The sequence below is a fragment of the Mobula hypostoma genome, chromosome 4 (genome assembly GCF_963921235.1).
Source record: "Mobula hypostoma chromosome 4, sMobHyp1.1, whole genome shotgun sequence".
Lineage (NCBI taxonomy): Eukaryota > Metazoa > Chordata > Chondrichthyes > Myliobatiformes > Myliobatidae > Mobula > Mobula hypostoma.
Window position 1 is genome coordinate 50,263,249 of NC_086100.1, and position 19,839 is coordinate 50,283,087.

General features: G+C 41.2%; 1 protein-coding gene across 3 annotated transcripts in view; it reads left to right on the forward strand.

The window, feature by feature from the left end:
- tbl1xr1a (TBL1X/Y related 1a) overlaps window positions 1–19,839 on the forward strand; it is a 177,432-nt gene that overhangs the window by 10,383 nt on the left and 147,210 nt on the right. Inside the window, exon 2 of one of the 3 annotated variants that reach the window (XM_063045775.1) lies at window positions 4,076–4,135. The exons of the other annotated variants lie outside the window; for them this stretch is intronic. The gene's annotated coding sequence lies outside the window, so the exon portion shown is untranslated. The remainder of the gene's footprint in view (window positions 1–4,075; window positions 4,136–19,839) is intronic. 3 annotated transcript variants of the gene reach the window in all.

Consider the following 19,839-nt stretch of genomic DNA (forward strand, 5'->3'; position numbering starts at 1 on the left):
CATGTGAAGGACTTGTTCCTTTATCAGAATGCCACAATATTTCTGGTTGCAAAACCCTGCTGTCAGGCAAGCTAATGAATATGGGGGAACTTTACTGGAAATTGACATAGTTGCTCTGTGTTACTGCCTGCAGTGGGCTGCCCAAATTCTGGCCAAATAGCTTTACTGCGTTGTTAATCAACAAACACCAAAATTAGTTAATCTGAATTTTCGTGAGAAGCATTGAAAGTGGAATGTTGGCGAGGTTTTCCTTCTTTTTGATCAAGATCTTTAACATCCAACAGAACTTCTTGTGTTGATATCTCCCCAAAAGGATTCAATGGTGCAGTATTTTGTATTGAAATGCAAGTCTACACATGTGGCTTTTCCCATTTTTCCCTTTTTATTTATGTTTGAATTTAAATGGAGAAACTATTGTTTCAATTTGAATGTTTTGCTGGGATTGTCTTACTTGTGATCTCATTTGTCCATTTTATGGTTATGTCTGCTTTAGGAAGGTCTTTGACAAGGTCCCACATAGGAGACTGATCTAATCTGGCCATGTGATTCAGGGCAAGCTGCAAATTTGATTTTAAACTGGTTTGGCAATGAGAGACAGAGATGGTAGGTGGTATTTTGTAGATTGGCTGCCCATGAGTAGAGGCTTTCCACAGGGATCTTTGATGAGGCCTTTCCTGTTTGTAATGGATATGGGTGTAGGTGGCATGATCAGTACGTTTGTCAATGCCATGATGACTGCAGTTGGTGGGGAGGCTGGTCTTAGGCTACTAGGGAATATCCTAGTGAATATCCTGAGTTATGACACAAATCTGCCAGGGCTAAGTTTGTTTTTTCCCCCAGAGATAAAGGTATAGTGGGGCGACCAGAGCTGTACGCGATACTCCAGATGTTGCTTAACCAGAGTTTTATAAAGTTGCAACATAACTGCGTGGCATTTGAACCCAGTACCTCGACTAATAAAAGCAAGCATTCCATAAGCTGCCTTAAGCATTTTATTGACTTGTGTAGCCACTTTCAAGGAGCTATGAACTTGGACCCCAAGATCTGTATTGTGCTGTCTTGTTTGCCAGTCTTCTACACTATCCACAACTCCTCCATTCTTGGTATCATCCACAAACTTGCTAACCCACCCATCCACATTTTCATCCAGGTCATTTGTATACAGTACATCCCAAACAGCAGAGGTCCCAGCACAGATCCTTGTGGAACACCACTACTTACAGACCTCAGCCCAAATGTCCCTTCAACCACTACCCTCTGTCTTTTATGCGCAAGCCAGTTCTGAATACAAACAGCCAATTCACAGTGGATCCCATGCATCTTGATCTTCTGGATTAGCCTATCATGAGAGACTTTGTCAAATACCTTATTAAGATCCATGTAGGCAACATTCACTGCCCTACCCTCATCAATCTACCATCACCTTGTCACAAAACTCAAATCAACTTGGTAAGGCACAACCTGCCTTGCCCAAAACTGTACTGGCTCTCCCTAATTAGACAGGCAATGGTTTCCAAATGCTCAGATGTCCTATCTCTAAGAATTTTCTCCAGCAATTTCTCTACAACTGATGTGAGATTCACTGGTCTATAGTTCCCAGGATTTTTTTCTTGTTTGCTTCTTAAATAGAGGTACAACATTAGCCACTCATCAGTCTTCCTGGACCTCACCTATGGCTAAAGAGGACACGAAGATGCTGGTCAAAGGCCCAGCAGTCTTGTCTCTTTCCTCCTTCAGTAACCTGGGTAAATTCCATCAGGCCCTGGGGGCTTATCCTCCTGAATACTCATTAGGAGGCCCAACACTTTCTCCTCCTTAACCTTTAACCATCCTAATGTAATTATACACTCAGCACTGATCTGCTGGTTGTCCATATCTTTTTCTTGGTAAATACCGAGGCAAAGCGCTCACTAGGTACCTTGCCCTCACTATCCACGTCCAAGCAAATGTCCCCCCCCGCCCCCATCCTTGATTGATCCCATCCTCTCCCTAGTTCTTGCTCTTGATGTATGTATACAATTCCTCGGGATTCACCTTAATCCTACTTGCCAAGGACTTTTCATGGCCCCTCCTGGCTTTCCCAATTCCCTACTTTAGTTCTTTTCTAGCTTCTTTATACTCATCGTGTGCTTCGTTTGATCCTACCTCCCGAAGCTTTACATGCTTTTCCTTTTTCTTCTTGACTTAATTCATCACCTCTCTCGAAATCCCAACCTTCCTTTAACAAGAATGTACCTTTCCTGTACTTTGTGTGGTTGATCTTTAAACACCGTTCATGTGTCAGATGTGGATTTGCCAGAGAAAAGGTGTTCCCGATTAAAGTTCTTAGTTCCTGCCTAATGCTCTCTTAATTTGCGTTACTCCAATTTAAAATTGAAAGGTCAGTCACCTGGGCTAGGCTCATTACCCAACTTCACGTACAGTACGGCCCCTCCTCTGGTTGGACCACCCGCATATTGTTTTAAGAAACCTACCTGGATACATTTAACAAACTCTGCCCCATCTAAACCCCTTGTGCTAAGAAGGTCCTAGTTTATATGAGGGAAGTTGAAATCCCCCATGGCAACAAGCCTATTATTTTTACACATTTCCTTAACCTGATTAACATGTCTGTTTTTAAATGGTCTGGTGGCTATTAGGGGGTGTGTAGTATAATCCCGTCAATGTGATTGCACCCTTCCTATTACTGAATTATAGCCAAATGGACTCAGTATCTGAGCCCTCCATTATGTCTCCCCTGAGTACAGCTGTGATATTGTCCGAGATTAGTACTCCACTCCACCCACCCCCCACTAATTCCTCTTCTAGCTTTTCTAAAACGTATATTAATCACCCATTCTTGCCCCTCTCTCAATCAAATTCCAGTAATGGCCACAACATTGTAGTTCCATGTACTGATCCATGCTGTAAGTTCATTACCCTTACCCATAATACTTGTAGCATTAAAATATGAACTATCTGACCCAACATACCTGTTATTTGGATTTTGCCTTTCAATACTTTCCCTGAGATCTACCTTCTGATCCGATCCTTCCCCTACTGACCTGGGGCTCTGGTTCCCAGCCCCCTGCAAAACTAGTTTAAACTCTGAGTAGCATCAGCAAACTTTGCAGCCAGGATATTGGTTCCCTTCCAGTTCTGGTGCAACTTGTCCCTCTTGTACAGGTCAATCCTGCCCCAGAAAAAGTTCCAATGATCTAAGAACTTGAAACCCTGACCCCTGTACTAACTCCTTAGCCACTCATTCATCCGTGCTATCATCCCATTCCTACCTGCATTATCTCGTGGAGATTACTACCTTGGAGGTCCTTCCTTCTCTTCAGCATCTTCCCTAACTCTATATACTCACTGTGTAGGACCTCTTTTCCCTTTTCAGTCTTTGTCATTGGTGCCAATATGCTCCACAACCTGTAGCTGTTCCCCATCCCCTTTGAAATATCTTGCAGCTGCTCCAATGCATCATGGACTCTAGCACCCGAGAAACAACACATTATCTCGATGTCTCTTTTGCAGGCACAGAATCTTATTTCAGTCACCCTAACTATTGAGTTTCCTAGAACTACTGCATTGCCTGTCTTTAACCTTCGCTGCCGAGCTTCGAGCCAGCCACAGTGCCACCAACCTCGCTGCTGCTGCCGTGGTCTGATTGGTTAACGCAACCCCCCCCCAAGCAGTATACAAAGAGGTATTCTTGTTGCTGAGGGGAATGGTCACAGGGGAACCCTGTTCTGACTTCTTTATCCCCTTGCCTCTCCTGGTGGTCACCCATCTACTATCCAAAGGCTGGTGTGATCACCTCTTCAAAAGTCTCATCTATAATAACTTACACCTCTCGAATGATCCTGTATAAAGTTGGCCCTCCTTATCCGCGAGTTCCGCATGCGCGAATTCAACCAATCACAAATCGAGGAAACCGGGAAGTGCTTCCAGCACTTGTTTGAGCATGTACAGACTTTTTTTTCTTGTCATTATTCCTTAAACAATGCACTATAACAACTATTTACATAGCATTTACCAACGTTTGTACATTGTATTAGGTATTATAAGTAATCCAGAGATGATTTAAAATATACAGGAGGATGTGCGTAGATTATCGTGGATCGGGATCGAAAAAAAACGGAAGTTCTCTTACTAGGTAAGTCAGAACACGTACATCTGGTATTATTTAGCGTCGGTTAGTCAAACGTTTGTCTTAGTAAATTTTTTTACCTTTCTACGCATATAAAACACTTAAGAAACGTATGTTTCAGTGTCGGGCTCGGGAATGGAAATTCCCGAGTTTGATCCAGTGACAGATTGCTCCCGAGCACGCTCTCCATCCCTGCCTGGTTGATGTGGAGGATCAAAAACTCAAAACCCCAAAACCCAATAAATAAACCATTGCATTGCTTAGTAATAATTGTAGCTTAAATCGGGGCAGGGCTTTTCTCACTTTATCCTTTAAAATTGTTCCGATTGTTGACTGACTGTAGCCTGACGCTTTTCCAATGACCGATGGCATTTCACCTCTTTCCAATCGCTTTATTATTTCCACTTTATTTTAAGTTGCGATTGTGATTATTTTGGTGAACAGAAACACAGCGGATTCAGAGCTCTGCCACTGGGTCCTAATCTCCACCGCACTGAGACTTGTTGAATAAGGTCCGGGGTTCCGCTGGGTCTTAAGGTCCACCGCATATAGACAGGTTGAATAAGGGACTTGAGCATCTGCATTTTTTGGTATCCGGGAGGGGTCCCGGAACCAATGCCTCACGTAGATCAGGAGGGTCAACTGAACATCCAACTCTAGCTCCAACTCCTTGACCCAGTCAGTCAGGCACTGAAGTTGGTGCACTTCCTGCAGATGTAGTTGTCAGGGAAACTGTCAGGTATCCTGAATAACCAAGTCTTGACAGGAGGAGCATTCCATCCTGACTATTCTACACTAAAATATTTGGCACAACGTTGTGGGCTCAATGGCCCGTTCCTGTGCTGTACTGTTCTATGTTCTATAATTGCAATATATAATTTTTTGGTGGATGTAAATAGAACAGGTGGCAGGAAACTGTCCCCCTTGAAGGTGAATGAAACTAGATAATATAGATTTAGGGCAAAAGAGAAAAAAATAGGGTATCTGAAGGGGATATTTTTCACCAAAAGAGGGGTGAGTACCTGGAATGCACAGCTGGAGAGAATGGTGGAAGAGTCACTGACAGCATCTAGGTGTCTAGAATTGCACTTAAATTGCCTAGGTATGGAAGGTGCCAAGTGTTGGAATATAGGGATAATAGGGATGGGTGCCTGCTGGTTGGTATGAACACGATGGACCAATGGCCTGTTATTGTGCTGTATGATGCTATGAAATCTTACATTGACAAAAATGAAAGTTGTGGAGATCAACCTGTATTTTTCCACACATTTTGCCCTTCCTGTCTTCAGTAACATAAAATTGATTTTGTAATTTGCATAAAATGAAGGGATTGATATGAAAGAATCTGAGATCAGGAAAAAAGTAGTTCAATAAAGGCGGGCTGTAATTTGAGTTCCTTGTAAGGCACTATGAGAAATTGTGTACTTTTGTGCCATTATTACAAATATGCATGTTTTATACTGGAAGATAAATTCTATCATGTGAGCTGATTCACAGTGTGAAATTGTTGACTGTAATTCCTGGCAGTCAGATTCTCCATTGGCTGAGAAATTCCTTATTATCCAGGTGTGAAAACAGGAAAAAAATGGTGGCATGCACTAGTATTTACATTTCCTTTCAGAGGTATTACTATTTTTGGAGTGCAGCTAAATGCAGTCTTAAAGTTTTTGCTGGTTCCTCAATGAAGTATTGCTATATTATTTTCATTGGAATCTAGTATAAGAACTTTTATCTGTGGTACTGTTATAAAGTAAAAGGAAGGTTGTAACAAAAAATGCGTGGATAACAACGCAGAGGAATTCCCTGCTGGCAGTTGTAGCCTGTTTTATCGTTTGTGTTTGAAGAAAGAGGGTAGGCAAGAGAAGGAACTGTTTTAGTGGCTATAGTCCAATCCATCACTGGTAAATCCCTCCCCACTATTGGCCACATCTGCATGGAGCACAGTTGCAGGGAAGCAGCATCCATCTTCAGGAAGCTCCACCTTCCAGGACATGCTCTCTTCTCACTGCTGCCGTCAGGAAGAAGGTACAGGAGCCCCAGGACTCACACTACCAGGTTCAGGAACAGTTATTACCCTTCAACCATTAGACTCTTGAGCCAGAGGGGATATCTTCACTTACCCCAACATTTAAATTGTTCCCACAACCTATTGTCTCACTTTTCAGGACTCTTCATCTCAAGTTCTTGGTATTTGTCGCTTATTTATTATTATTTCCTTTTTGTGTTTGCTGTTTGTTGTCTTTTGCACATTGGTTGTTTGTCTGTCTTGTTATGTGTGGTGTTTCATTGATTCTATTGTGTTTCTTTCTATTCACTGTGAATAGCTACAAGAAAATGAATCTCAGGGTTGTATATGGTGACATACAGTGGCATGCAAAAGTTTGGGCACCCCGGTCAAAATTTCTGTTACTGCGAATAGCTAAGCGAGTAAAAGATGAACTGATTTCCAAAAGGCATAAAGTTAAAGATGAACACGAGGAATCCTGCAGATGCTGGAAATTCAAGCCACACACATCAAAGTTGCTGGTGAACGCAGCAGGCCAGGCAGCGTCTCTAGGAAGAGGTACAGTCGACGTTTCGGGCCGAGACCTTTCATCAGGACTAACTGAAGGAAGAGTTAGTAAGAGATTTGAGAGGGGGAGGGGGAGATCCAAAATGATTGGATCTCCCCTTCCCCCTCCCCCTCCCACTTTAAAATCTCTTACTAGCTCTTCCTTCTGTTAGTCCTGACGAAGGGTCTCTGTCCGAAACGTCAACTGTACCTCTTCCTAGAGACGCTGCCTGGCCTGCTGCGGTCACCAGCAACTTGAAGTTAAAGATGACACATTTCTTTAATATTTTAAGCAAGAAAACTTTTTTATTTCTATCTTTTACAGTTTCAAAATAACAAAAAAGGAAAAGGGCCTGAAGCAAAAGTTTGGGCACCCTGCATGGCAGTACTTAGTAGCACTCTCTTTGGCAAGTATCACAGCTTGTAAGTGCTTTTTGTAGCCAGCTAAGGGTCTTTCAATTCTTGTTTGGGGGATTTTTGCCCATTCTTCCTTGCAAAAGCCTTTTAGTTTTGTGATATTCTTGGGCTGTCTTGCATGCATTGCTCTTTTGAAATCTATCCACAGATTCTTGATGATGTTTAGTTCAGGGGACTGTGAGGACCATGGCAAAACCTTCAGCTTGCACTTCTTGAGGTAGTCCATTGTGGATTTTGAGGTGTGTTTAGGTTCATTATCCTGTTGTAGAAGCCATCCTCTTTTCATCTTCGGCTTTTTTACAGACGGTGTGATGTTTGCTTCCAGAATTTGCTTGTATTTGATTGAATTCATTCTTCCCTCTACCAGTAAATGTTCCCCGTGCCACTGGCTGCAACACAAGCCCAAGGCATGATCGATCCACCCTCGTGCTTAACAGATGGAGAAGGGTTATCTTCATGAAATTCTGCACCCTTTTTCATCCAACCATACCTTTGCTCATTGCAGCCAAAAAGTTCTATTCAAAAGGTTCAAAGGAACATCTAAACAAGCCTGATGCATTTTGGAAGCAAGTCCTGCGGACTGGTGAAGTTAAAATAGAACTTTTTGGCTGCAATGAGCAAAGGTATGTTTGGAGAAAAAAGACAAATTCTGGAAGCAAACATCACACCGTCTTTTTTTTTAAAAAAAGCAAGCCGAAGATGAAAAGAGGATGGCTTCTACAACAGGATAATGAACCTAAACACACCTCAAAATCCACAATAGAGTACCTCAAGAGGCACAAGCTGAAGGTTTTGCCATGGCCCTCACAGTCCCCTGACATAAACATCATCAAGAATCTGTGGATAGACCTCAAAAGAGCAGTGCATGCAAGACAGCCCAAGAAGCTCATAGAACTAGAAGCCTCTTGCAAGGAAGAATGGGCGAAAATCCCCCAAACAAGAATTGAAAGACCCTTAGCTGGCAACAAAAAGCACTTACAAGCTGTGATACTTTCCAAAGGGGGTGTTACTAAGTACTGACCATGCTGGGTGCCCAAACTTTTGCTTCGGGCCCTTTTCCTTTTTTGTTATTCTGAAACTAAAAGATGGAAATAAAAGTTTACTTAAAATATTAAAGAAATGTGTCATCTTTAACTTTATGCCTTTTGGAAATCAGTTCATCTTTTACTTGCTTAGCTGTTCACAGTAACAGAAATTTTGACCAAGGGTGCCCAAACCTTTGCATGCCACTGTATATGTACTTTGTTAATAAATTACATTGAACTTTGAGAACTGATCAATTTTCTCTATTTACTGGTAAGCCAATTCAGTGACTGATAAATGTACAGTAGTAGAGTGGATCTTTAGGAGCATTTAATAGGGAACTGTAGATAAGTCAAGAAAATAATGGTATACTGTTTACTGGAATTATAAGGGCCTCTATGACTTGTTTACGTTTTATTTGAACTGTAATAGATTGAGGCCACCTGATCAGACTCATTTCCTAGTCTTTGCAATTCTGAAGGTAATGTTCTTTTATTAGGTATGATGCATGTTGCTTTGACCAAAACTCAAAATTTCAAGTGATTTCTGTAGACATACTTCCAGATTTTTGCTCCTGTGGGCCCTTTAAAATTATACTTTTCACTTAATATTGCTTTTCATTTTCTTACCAGCAAGTAGTCAAACTAATTCAGATTTATCACTTGCTCATTTTGCAGTCTGTTTCTATTCTCCTGAAGATTGTTTCTTTCTCGATTGCTTCTTGCCGTAGGGTCACAGATTGACTATCAATGTCTATGATATTTAGGCTTATCCAATTTGTCTAAATTAGGACCATATCCTTCTGCAACTTTCTCATCCAAGTAGTTTTCCCCTGCCATCCGAAGGTAGAGCGTTCCTATGAGACGGTTCGTAAGCCGGAATGTCGTAAGGTGAAGAAGCAATTACCATTTATTTATATGGGAAAAATTTGAGAGTGATGGCAGACCCAAAAATAACCTACCAAATCATGCCAAATAAAACACACAAAACCTAAAATAACAGTAACATATAGTAAAAGCAGGAATGATATGATAAATACACAGCCTATATAAAGTAGAAATACTTGTGTACAATCATTGCCGCACTGTTCTCCGTAGCGAAAATCTCATGCAAGTGCTCTCAGCAGAAACACTCTCTCCAGTAACCTTTAAGCTATGAAGCTGCTGAGTCATACCAAATAACACATAAAAATACACAGCCTATATAAAGTAGAAATAATGTATGTACAGTGTAGTATCACTTACGGGAATCGGGAAGACAGTGCCGAGCACACTGATGATGGTGTGTTAGGCTGAGTCGTCGGAGGTTGGGGTGGTGCAGTGATCCCCACCGTCTGATTGTGTCACCTCTGATCTGGGCTGACGTTTACGTGCCAGGCGGCACCTAATTGATTAGCTTGTTTATTTCGGCTTTTTTCTTAAAGATGTGCTGGGTGCGCCCTGGCTACTGCTGCATTCTCCGCAGCAATGTATCAGTCCGCGGCCCGGGGGTTGGGGTGGTGGGACACTGGGGTGTCATTTCATTGTCGTCTGTTTCCATCAAGGCAGGCAGGTCATCTTCTTCTATGTCTGCCTGCCTTGATGTCGAAGGTCGAGATTCGTCATCTGCTGTGGCTGATGTGGAAGGCTTGAAAAATTTCAGTATGCTTGACTGCTTATCCTTGCGCATTTTTCTATCATCTCATTTAGTTGCTTCACGATCAGTTCCTGGACAGCTTCACTTTCGGTCCGTTCGCTACTGCATTCGGTTTCGATTGTTATCCTTTCCTCTTCCAATTGCATCAGCTCTTCATCTATCAGTTCTTGGTCATGGGATGCCAAAACCTCTTCAACATCATCTTCGTCAACTTCCACAAGCCAAACTCACTTTGTCCTTAAATCGTTCACCACGATTGTCTAGTTTTACTCTTAAGTGTAACACCCTTACGAGCTCTTTTAGGCTTTTCCGATACCTTAGAACTCATCTTGCTAACGGCTGCTCAAAATAAATCGATATAAAGCACAGATACTCACAGGCATGTGTTTAAGCAATGCCGGCTAGAATGCAGTTCTGGGGGAGGAGCTTGGCTGCTCGGGGCGCGCGCTGCTTTTTTTCGTAACAGTGAAAACACCTTCTGTTAGCGAAAACAGGTAACTAATATAGGTCTTTCATAACAGCGAGGTTTCGTAAAGTGAACGTTCGAAAAGCAGGGGACACCTGTACCTATTCAAATGCTTTTTTAAATGTAATAGTAACTGCCTCCACTACAAACTCTTGTTCCAAATATTCACTCTCTCTGTGTGAGAAAGCTTACCCTTGGAATCTTTAAATTTCTCCCTTCTCTCTTCTTAAACCCCTGCCTAGAAAAAAAAGATTGTGGCTATCTAGCCTATCTATCCCTTCATAATTTTGTAAAGCTGTATAAGGTCATCTCTCAGCCGCCTATGTGCTTGTGAGACTAAACCCAGTCTGCCCAGACTCTCCTTTATAACTACAATCTTTCATTCTAGACAACATTCTTGTAAATATCTTGGAAACTCTCACTATTGCTACCACATCCTTCCTGTCGTGTGGTGACCTGAACTGCAGACAGTACTCTTAAGTTCAGGCTAACCAATGTTTTGTTCAGCTGCATCATGACATCCTGACTCTTCCTCAGTGCCTTGGCCTATGAAGGCTAGCATACCAAATGCCTAATCCACTTTCAGGGAGCTATGTATGATCTTACACCCCCAAGTCTCTTTACACCTAGTATCCTCAGTGTCCTTGCTATTTACTTTATTTTCCCTAACTGAATTTGGCCTCTTAAAGTGCATTACCTCATATCTGTGTGGATTAATTTCCACCTACTGTATGCCCAACATTCCAGCCGATTTATTTCCAGTGTTTCCTTGAACAACAGAGATGGGGAATATTTGATACATGGGTAGGAGGGGTTTAATGGAATATGGGCCAAACGCAGATAGATGTGGTTAGTTTAGATGGGCACTTTGATTGGCATGGTTGATTTGGGCTGAAGGGCCTGATTTCATGTTATATTAATCTATGACTTAATGTAGTCTTCTTTGCTATTTATGATAGTAATAATAGTGTCCATGATGGTAAAAGTCCAATATTGCACTGTAGCATTCAGTCATTGGAGTGACTTCTGTATGTTTGTAGTGGAAGCTTAACCTTGGTCATGATGGTTGGTATTCACATTTTAGCAAAACAATGGGAAATAATTGGCTATCCCATCTCATCCACTTCGATGATTTCTGAACAATCCTACCCTGATTGGTGGTCCCTTGTGTTTAGTGATCCAATGTGCTGTTTTTCAATAAAACCAGTGTTTGCTGTGCGATGCTGATTACAGCTGTAATGTCCATTTTTGATTGGTTTTCATCACCTTCAAGCTCTTTAAGAGCCAGTGTGAGTTCTTGGCTATTTGAAAGGAAAAATGGAGGGGGGGAGGGGTGGGGTTTATAATAAGACCCTGTGTCATATGACCAGAATTAGGCCATTTGGCCAATTAGGTCTGCTCTGCTATTCCATAATAGCTGATTTGTTACCCCTCTCAACCCCATTTTCCTGCCATCTCCCTGTAACCTTTGACACCCTGACTAAACAACAATCGATCAACCTCCGCTTTAAGTATACCCAGTGACTTGGCCTCCACAGCTTCTATGGCAATGAATTCGACAGATTCACTACCCTCTGGCGAAAGAACTTCCTTTTCCATTTCTGTTCAAAAGGGACATTCACCTATTCTGAGGCTGGTCCTAGATTCACCCACTATTAGAAACATCCTCTCCATATTCACTTTATCTAGATTTTTCAATGTTCGATTGATTTCAGTGAGATCCCTCTCATTTTTCTAAACTCTTGCAAGTACAGGTCCAGAGTCGTCGAATGTACCTTATATGTTAACCCCTTTCATTCCTGGAGTCATTCTTGTGAACTTCCTCCGAATCCTCTCCAATACCATCATATTTTGGATAAGGCGGTCAAAACTGCTCAAAATACTCCAAGTGTGGTCTAAATCTTCACCATTACATCCTAGAACTCTGGAATTGAATGTTAACATTGCATTTGCCCTCCTTACCACCAACTCAACTTGCAAGTTGACCTTTAGGGAATCCTGCATGAAGACTCCCAAGTCCCTTTTGCACCTCTGATTTCTGAATTTTCTCCTTGTTTAGAAAATGGTCTATGCCTTTGTTTCTTTTACAAAAATGCATGACTCTACACTTTACTACATTACGTTCCATCAGCCACTTCTTTGCCATTCTCCTAATCAGCCTGGAGCCTTCTGCAGACTCCCTTCTTCCTCAACACTACCTGACCTTCCCCCTATCCTCGTATCATCTGCAAACTTGGTCACAAAGCCATTAATTTTGGCATCTGAACCATTGACATATAACATGAAAAAGCAGTTCCAACACCTTTCCTTGCAGAAACACTAAGCCATCAGCATCCAGCCGGAAAATGCCCTCTTTATTCCCACCCTTGGCCTTCTGCCAGTCAACTAATCTATCTTCTAGCTTTCTGGTAATACCATGGGTTCTTGTTTAATAGCCTTCTGAAAATTCAAATGAACAACGTTCACGGACTCTCCTTCATCTATCTTGCCTATTGTATCCTCAAGGAATTCCCACAGATTTGTCAGGTGAGATTTCCCTAAGGAAACCATGCTGACTTTGGCCTATTTTATCCTGTGCCTCCCAAGTACCCTGAAATCTTATCCTTTATATTGGACTCCCGACATCTTCCCAAGCGCTAAAGTCAGGCTAACTGGCCTATGATTTACTTTTTTTGCCACACTCCCTTCTTAAAGAATGGAGTTACATTTGCAGTTTTCTGGAACCATTCCATAATCTATTGATTCTTGAAAGATCACTACCAATGCCTCCACAATCTCTTCAGCTACCTCTTTGAGAATCCTGGGGTCTAGTCCATCTGGTTCAGATGACTTACCTTCCCTCAAACATTTCAGTTTCCAAAGTACTTGTTCTTTAGTAATAGCAATTACATGACAAATGGGGTAGGAAGAGATGTATGAAACATCTCATAAATCAGAGGAGAATGCAATGTGGCAAAGAGGATTACATATTAGAATGTCGTCACTTTGATCTCTGCACTGCTGCTCCAAACAATCAGTATATAGGCATCCCCAGGTCACAACAGAATTCTGTTCCTGAGAATTATTTGTAAGTCTTAACTGAACAGAACCAATACGTGCAGAGGATCACAAAAACAACTGTGACGGGACAGTGAGCAGATGCAGGAAGTGCGTCTGAGTGAATCTGCTCAGTGTTCCCAGTTCTACACCCTTGATTCAAACCCCATTCGTTATGATTCAGGTAGCGTGGGTGGAGAAATATCACTTGGGAAGGTCTTGTTCCCACTTGGCGAAAGGTGTCTGCAGCCTCACAATGGAAAAATACATCCCCACCCATCCTGCAATTCTTCCATATGCTTGCTTGTATGTACAGAGTATCCATAAGTCAGTCATTTGTAAGCCTGGGAGGAGCTTTATGTGCCTCTCTGCCTTCAATGGAAAGTGTGTCTGGGCAATGTCCCTGCCATGGTTGAACATCTAACAAGAAATGCGAATGCAAGTGTTAGAGATTTGTTCAGCATGTAGGGTTGTGCTGGAAAAGACTATTTGAATTCATACATTATCACAAACCTAGCATACAGCTACAACAATTAATTAGAAATGGAATATTGGCCTTTATTTCAAAGGTGATGGAGCATTTATGTTGCAGCTGTACAAGGCATTGATGAGGCTACTTTTGGAGAACCCCATGAATTTTTGCCCTTTGTTAAGGAACAACAGGCTTGCTTGGAGGTGGTTCAGAGAAGTTTCATATGATTGATTCCTGGGATAAATGTGAAGGAATGAGGAAAGGTTTGGCCATTACTTAAACGAGTTTCGAAGAGTGAGGGTGATCTTACTGAAATATGCAAGATGATGAGGGGGTTTGACAGTTCACTAAGTGAATTTTCACTTGGAGGGATTTAGAACTAGGAGGTCATTGCTTCAGAAAGAAATAATTGCCCATCAGAAGTTTCTTTTAAGTACTGAAACTGGATTTTTGTCAGTTTGGGAACTAACTGTAATGGTTATCAGAAAAGAAAGTTAAATAAAGGCCAGGAATGGGTCAGGCTTGATTTTATGGAATAGCTGAACAGATTCTCAACCACGTGCTCTGCTGCTGCTCCTGCTATTTTTATGTTCTAGAATGTGATTCAGTTAAATTATACATCCTTTCTTCACTTAGAAATAAAGTGATGAGATCTAAATTATTTTTTTCAATAGGTTTGATAAGCTGTTAATTGATCTTGAACATGTCTGTCCACTCATGAAATGCTGATAGACATTGCATCTGTTACTGGCTGCAGGCCCTCAAGAGTTCAATTTTTACCACCTCTTGATTCTATTCCAACATAGTCTTCCCCAGTCTTTCGAAGTATGTGGAATAACTTCCAGCGGTGGTTGAAAATGATGAACTGCTCTTCTTTAGAGTTTTAGACAGGAATTTCTTTATTCATTATTAGTTAAACTTGAAGAGCACTTGCTGAAAGACAACCCTGTAAAGCACTGAACAACGTGGTTGCTGGGTGGAACCAGCAATCCATACAATTAAGTGTGCATGTGCTTTTTGGTGAGAGCCACTTTGGGTTACTCAAGCATTGCAATTCTGGGCATCTTTGAAATTTTGACTGTCCATTTCCTCTGTCGGTGCTGCCTGACCTGCTGAGTTCTTCCAGCTTTTTGTGTGTTACTCCTAATTCCAGCATCCGCAGTGTATGGTTTTGACTCTGAGTGGTCTTGAGACTTTATGAGGGTCTGCCAATAGGTTCATTAGCAGTGAAAGCAGCATTATAGATGACTGTCCCAGTGCAAGAGTCAAGGTTATAGATGTGAGTAATATGCATGTTAACTAGAGAAAATCTACAGATGCTGGAGATTCAAGCAACAGGCACAAAATGCTAGAGGAACTCAGTAGGCCAGGCAGCAGCAATGGAAAAAAGTAAACAGTCCATGTTTTGGGCTGAGACCCTTCAACGGTGAGTTCTGATGAAGGGTCTCAGCCTGAAACATGGACTGTTTACTCTTTCCATAGATGCTGCCTGGCCTGCTGAATTCCTTCAGCATTTTGTGTATGTTAACTAACTAGTTTTCCAGTTGCAGAGAATATGCTGTTGTCAGTTTTACAATGATCAAAAAAATTTAAATAGATGTTTGAAACAGAAAATGAGATCATCAGTGCTCAAAGACATTTGCAGTGGTCTAATATAGTTAGTGTAGTTGAAATGTCCAAAGTATGTTGAAGTTTGAATGGCAAAATATATTTTTAAACAAAGCCAGAAGGCTATTTAGTGTCTAGCCATAGCTCACTTGCTGGTACTCTTAAGACTATGGGTTTAAATTCTCATTAGAGTATAAGTATTTTGTTGATGCATCAATGTAGTGCTTTGAAAGAGAAGAGGTCACAGCATTGACACAGATGAAAGCAAATGTGGCAATATTAGCCAGCAACCAGTGATGTGCAGTAGTGTAGAAGAACCCATTTCATGAGCAGCAAGAGTTCCCATAGTGACTACAAACTCATTTGCTTCGACAAGGTTGTAAAATCCTCCTTGGCTTGCCAATGGGCCTCATTCTGGGTTCTCTGGCGAGTCTCCACAGTTTCTGTGTCAGCTTGGCCCTGTTCCGACTTACTGGTTCTTGCTTGGTTGTCAGTGGGACTGCTGATGTTTTTTGAATGTTGAGACCTTGCTTAACCTTGGCAGAACTTTAGATTTGGCGTCTCTGTGCATTGTGGGAAATTCCTGAGCCATAGACTTGTGCAGTTATGACTCAGCCAAGTCTGTGTATACAGCATGGTCTGTTTAGTGTAGTGTTTAGCTCGTACAAATACTTTAATGGTCTATTGATCCAAAGTGACTCCGAAAAGTTTTTGTGAGACAGAAAAGGTGGTGGCTATTGCGTCTCTGCTTTTGATTGATGTATATGTTGCAGAATTCAAAATGGTGAAGGAAAATATCAAGAGCACGGGCTGGGAAGGCAGACACATCTTTTGTGCTCAGTGTTTTTAGTTTGTTATTCCACAAGTTTAATCATAAATAGCCTCTATAGTTTGTATTTTGGATTAAAAGAAAACTTGTATGGGTTACAACACTGACATCCACCTGACCAAATGGATAATCGCTAATGTAAATCCTGATCACCAAAAACCTAGTCTGGGCAATTAGTGTGCAATCTGCCTTCTTTGGTGTTATCATTTCAGAGGATTTGTCCTGGGCCTAGGATGCAAGTGGAATTGCGAAGAATGCACAGCAGTGCCTCTACTTCCTTAGAGGTTTGTGAAGATTTGGCATGACATTTAAAACTTTAACAAACTTCTATAGATGTTTAGTGAAGAGCATATTGACTGGTTGTATCACAGCCTGGTATGGAAACACCAATGCCTTTGAACAGAAAATCCTAGAAAAAGTAATGGAAACAGCCTAGTCCATGATAGGAAAAGCCTCCCCTCCATTGAGCACAACAACATGGAGTGCTGTCAGGTTAATAGACCCCACCACCCACGTCATGCTCTCTTCTCATTGCTGCCATCAGGAAAAAGGTTCAGAAGTCTCAGGACTCTACCAGGTTTAGGAACAATTATTACCCTCAACCATCAGGCTCTTGAACCAGTGGGGATAACATCACTTGTCCCATCACTGAACTGTTCACACAACCTATGAACTCACTTTCAAGGCCACTTTATCTCATGTTTTTGATATAGCTTTTTTATATGCTATTTTTATTTTTGTTGTAGTTTTATTTTTTTCTCAGTTCAAGCTGGTAAAACCTGAGGTACGGGCATAGCCATGCACACTTATTTCGTAATTGCTAGGAACTTTTGGCCTATTCTAGTGGTGTTTGGTATTGTGGCTATCTGGAGATTTACATAAATATGGCTGTGTAACCCTAATTGTTTAATGCTATTGTGTAGTGACTTTGGGATGTGATACCAGTTGTAGACATAAGGGCTGTTAGGTTCATGCTCTGTAGTTTTTTTTAATTCAGCATATCACTGGTGATTTTTACTTATTGATTTCTGTATGTTATATGTGTCAGGAATGGCTATATCTATTCAGTAAGGTGTTCATGCTCGTTTATCCTGTAATATTATATCTGGATGGTTATTATGGAGTGTCTTATCTGTAATAATTTATTGGTTGTAATATAATTTGTAGGACCCTGACTCTAAAACTGGATCAGGCTTGCATTTATAGTAAGGTATGATAGTTTTTATTGTTTTGTATTTTCAAGCAAGATTTTGTTGAATGAGGTTTGTGATTTGATTGAGTAATCAGATTGAGTTTGCTGTTGTGTGCTGGGGCAGCAGGCTGAGGGTAGCAGACACCAACAGAATCAACAAACTCATTCGTAAGGCCAGTGATTTTGTGGGGATGGAACTGGACTCTCTGACGGTGGTGTCTGAAAAGAGGATGCTGTCCAAGTTGCATGCCATCTTGGTCAATGTCTCCCATCCACTACATAATGTACTGGGTGGGCACAGGAGTACATTCAGCCAGAGACTCATTCCACCGAGATGCAACACTGAGCGTCATAGGAAGTCATTCCTGCCTGTGGCTATCAAACTTTACAACTCCTCCCTTGAAGGGTCAGACACCCTGAGCCAATAGGCTGGTCCTGGACTTGTTTCATAATTTACTGGCATAATTTACATATTACTATTTAACTATTTATGGTTCTATTACTATTTATTATTTATGGTGCAACTGTAACGAAAACCCATTTCCCCCAGGATCAATAAAGTATTACTATGACTATGAGTTAAACTGCTGTAGAATTCTGTAACATGTTGGAGTGTTTCTAGTTTCTCTTGGCATTTTCTGCATTTATCGTCTTGAATTTGTTGGTCTTTTATTTTGTAATTTGATCTTTTTGTGTTAACCACCTGGGCATATACTGCCTCAAGGCACCCCTCTGTTTCTAGGAAGAGTTCTCCAACTCTGAGCCTTGCTCTGAGTTCAATGCTTCCTTGTTGACATCCAGTCTGCTCGTATTGTGGGAATGTCTTCCTTGGAAGTTCATACTCTTTCATTGGCTAACTTTTTCTCCTATAGTGATACTTCATTTTTCTGGGTTGTGCTTTCTTTTAAATTTGCTGGTCTGTACTTAACAGGATTGCATATACTTGCACGAATTCTGTTTTCAATTGATTAAAATATACCCCTCGAAGCTTTATCTGACTATTGTGTAAATTTTTAAATTTGTTATTCCTCTTCCTCCTTCTATCCGTGGGAATGTTAATTTAAGTGTGTTTGAATGTGCATAGTGTAGTGTTTTCCAAAATTTGTCATTTCAGTTGTTACTTTATAAGTTTTTCAGATCGGTTTTGGACCAAGGTATTATGCCAAAAGAATATGTGAATATAGTGATGGCAAAAGGGTTTATTGCTTTTGTTACATTTTTGCTATCGAACACTGACAGTTTTTCTGAACCCTTGAAGTAAATTCTGTCAAAATTTTTCCCTTCATCACACTCTGATCTATTTTCTTTGCTTGATGATATTACAGAATATGTTTCATATTCATCCATTGGTTGTATTTTATCCTGCTGCTCTGTTTTATATTCTACTAGCTCTATCATACCTTTCTGCACTTAGCCAGTCCAAAGTTCATGACTATATCTTTAGAATATCGTTCCTCTATTTGCCTTAGCTTTACTGATGAAGGAGCGTATACACCCTATCCTTGTTATATGTGGGGGATACGTTCCTCGAAGTTGACGCATAATGTGAAATTGCATAACGTGAATAATTATTTAAATGGAGAAAATAGGGATGTGTTCCAGAGGGCTTCCTAAATATGTTTTTATGTGTAACTTATTGGCATTTTCATACCAATATGACACAAAAGCAGTAGCACAAGACAACATTTGTATTATATTTCATCAATTTAAGGTAATATTCAATGTAATAAATCATAGAAAGTTAACATCCTGGGGTGTACAGTACTCACCAACAGAGGCAGGTGTGTTCGCTCTGGGAGGTAAGTGGTTGTTGTGGTGTTGGGCAGCTTTACATGGATAAGGTGGATGGTTGTGGTCGTCAGGATAGATCAAGCACAGCAAGGGGTGAAGGAAGAAAGACTCACAGAACTCTTAGAACTGCTGGCAGCAGGAGATGACACCGATTTGAAGAAAGTGGTGAGGGTTGTTTGCTTGGCAGCATTTTGTTTTTCAGCACAAATTTGCTTTTAGGGAAGAAGGGTTGATGGCAGGGAACGACTGAAATGCTGACTCCGTTCTAAATTTGGGTCCATGTCCATCGCCATTTGTGCCAAGTGTTCCGACTTCCACCATTCCCTCACCGTTGGTAAACTCCCGGGATTTTCAAAATTGTCTGTGGCTTGCAGCATCTGAGAGATAGTTTGCCATAAAAAAATACGTATGCCTTGAATGTGGATCACACCTTGGTTGAGTGGTTGAATCAGCGATGTTGTGTTAGGCTGCAGGAAACGCACTGTTATGTTAGTATGAATGCTGTCCAAATGTTTAGGATGGACTGGTGTATTGCCAAGCAACAAAAGAACTTTAAAGGCAAGATCCTGTTCACGGCAGTAGCGTCCCAGAGCTGTGTTACCTTCAGCTGATGCCGTGCTGTTTATAATTTCCAACTTCTTTTCAAGTGTTAAAGCGGTTCTCTGCCGCTCGACTGATGGTCCAGGACAT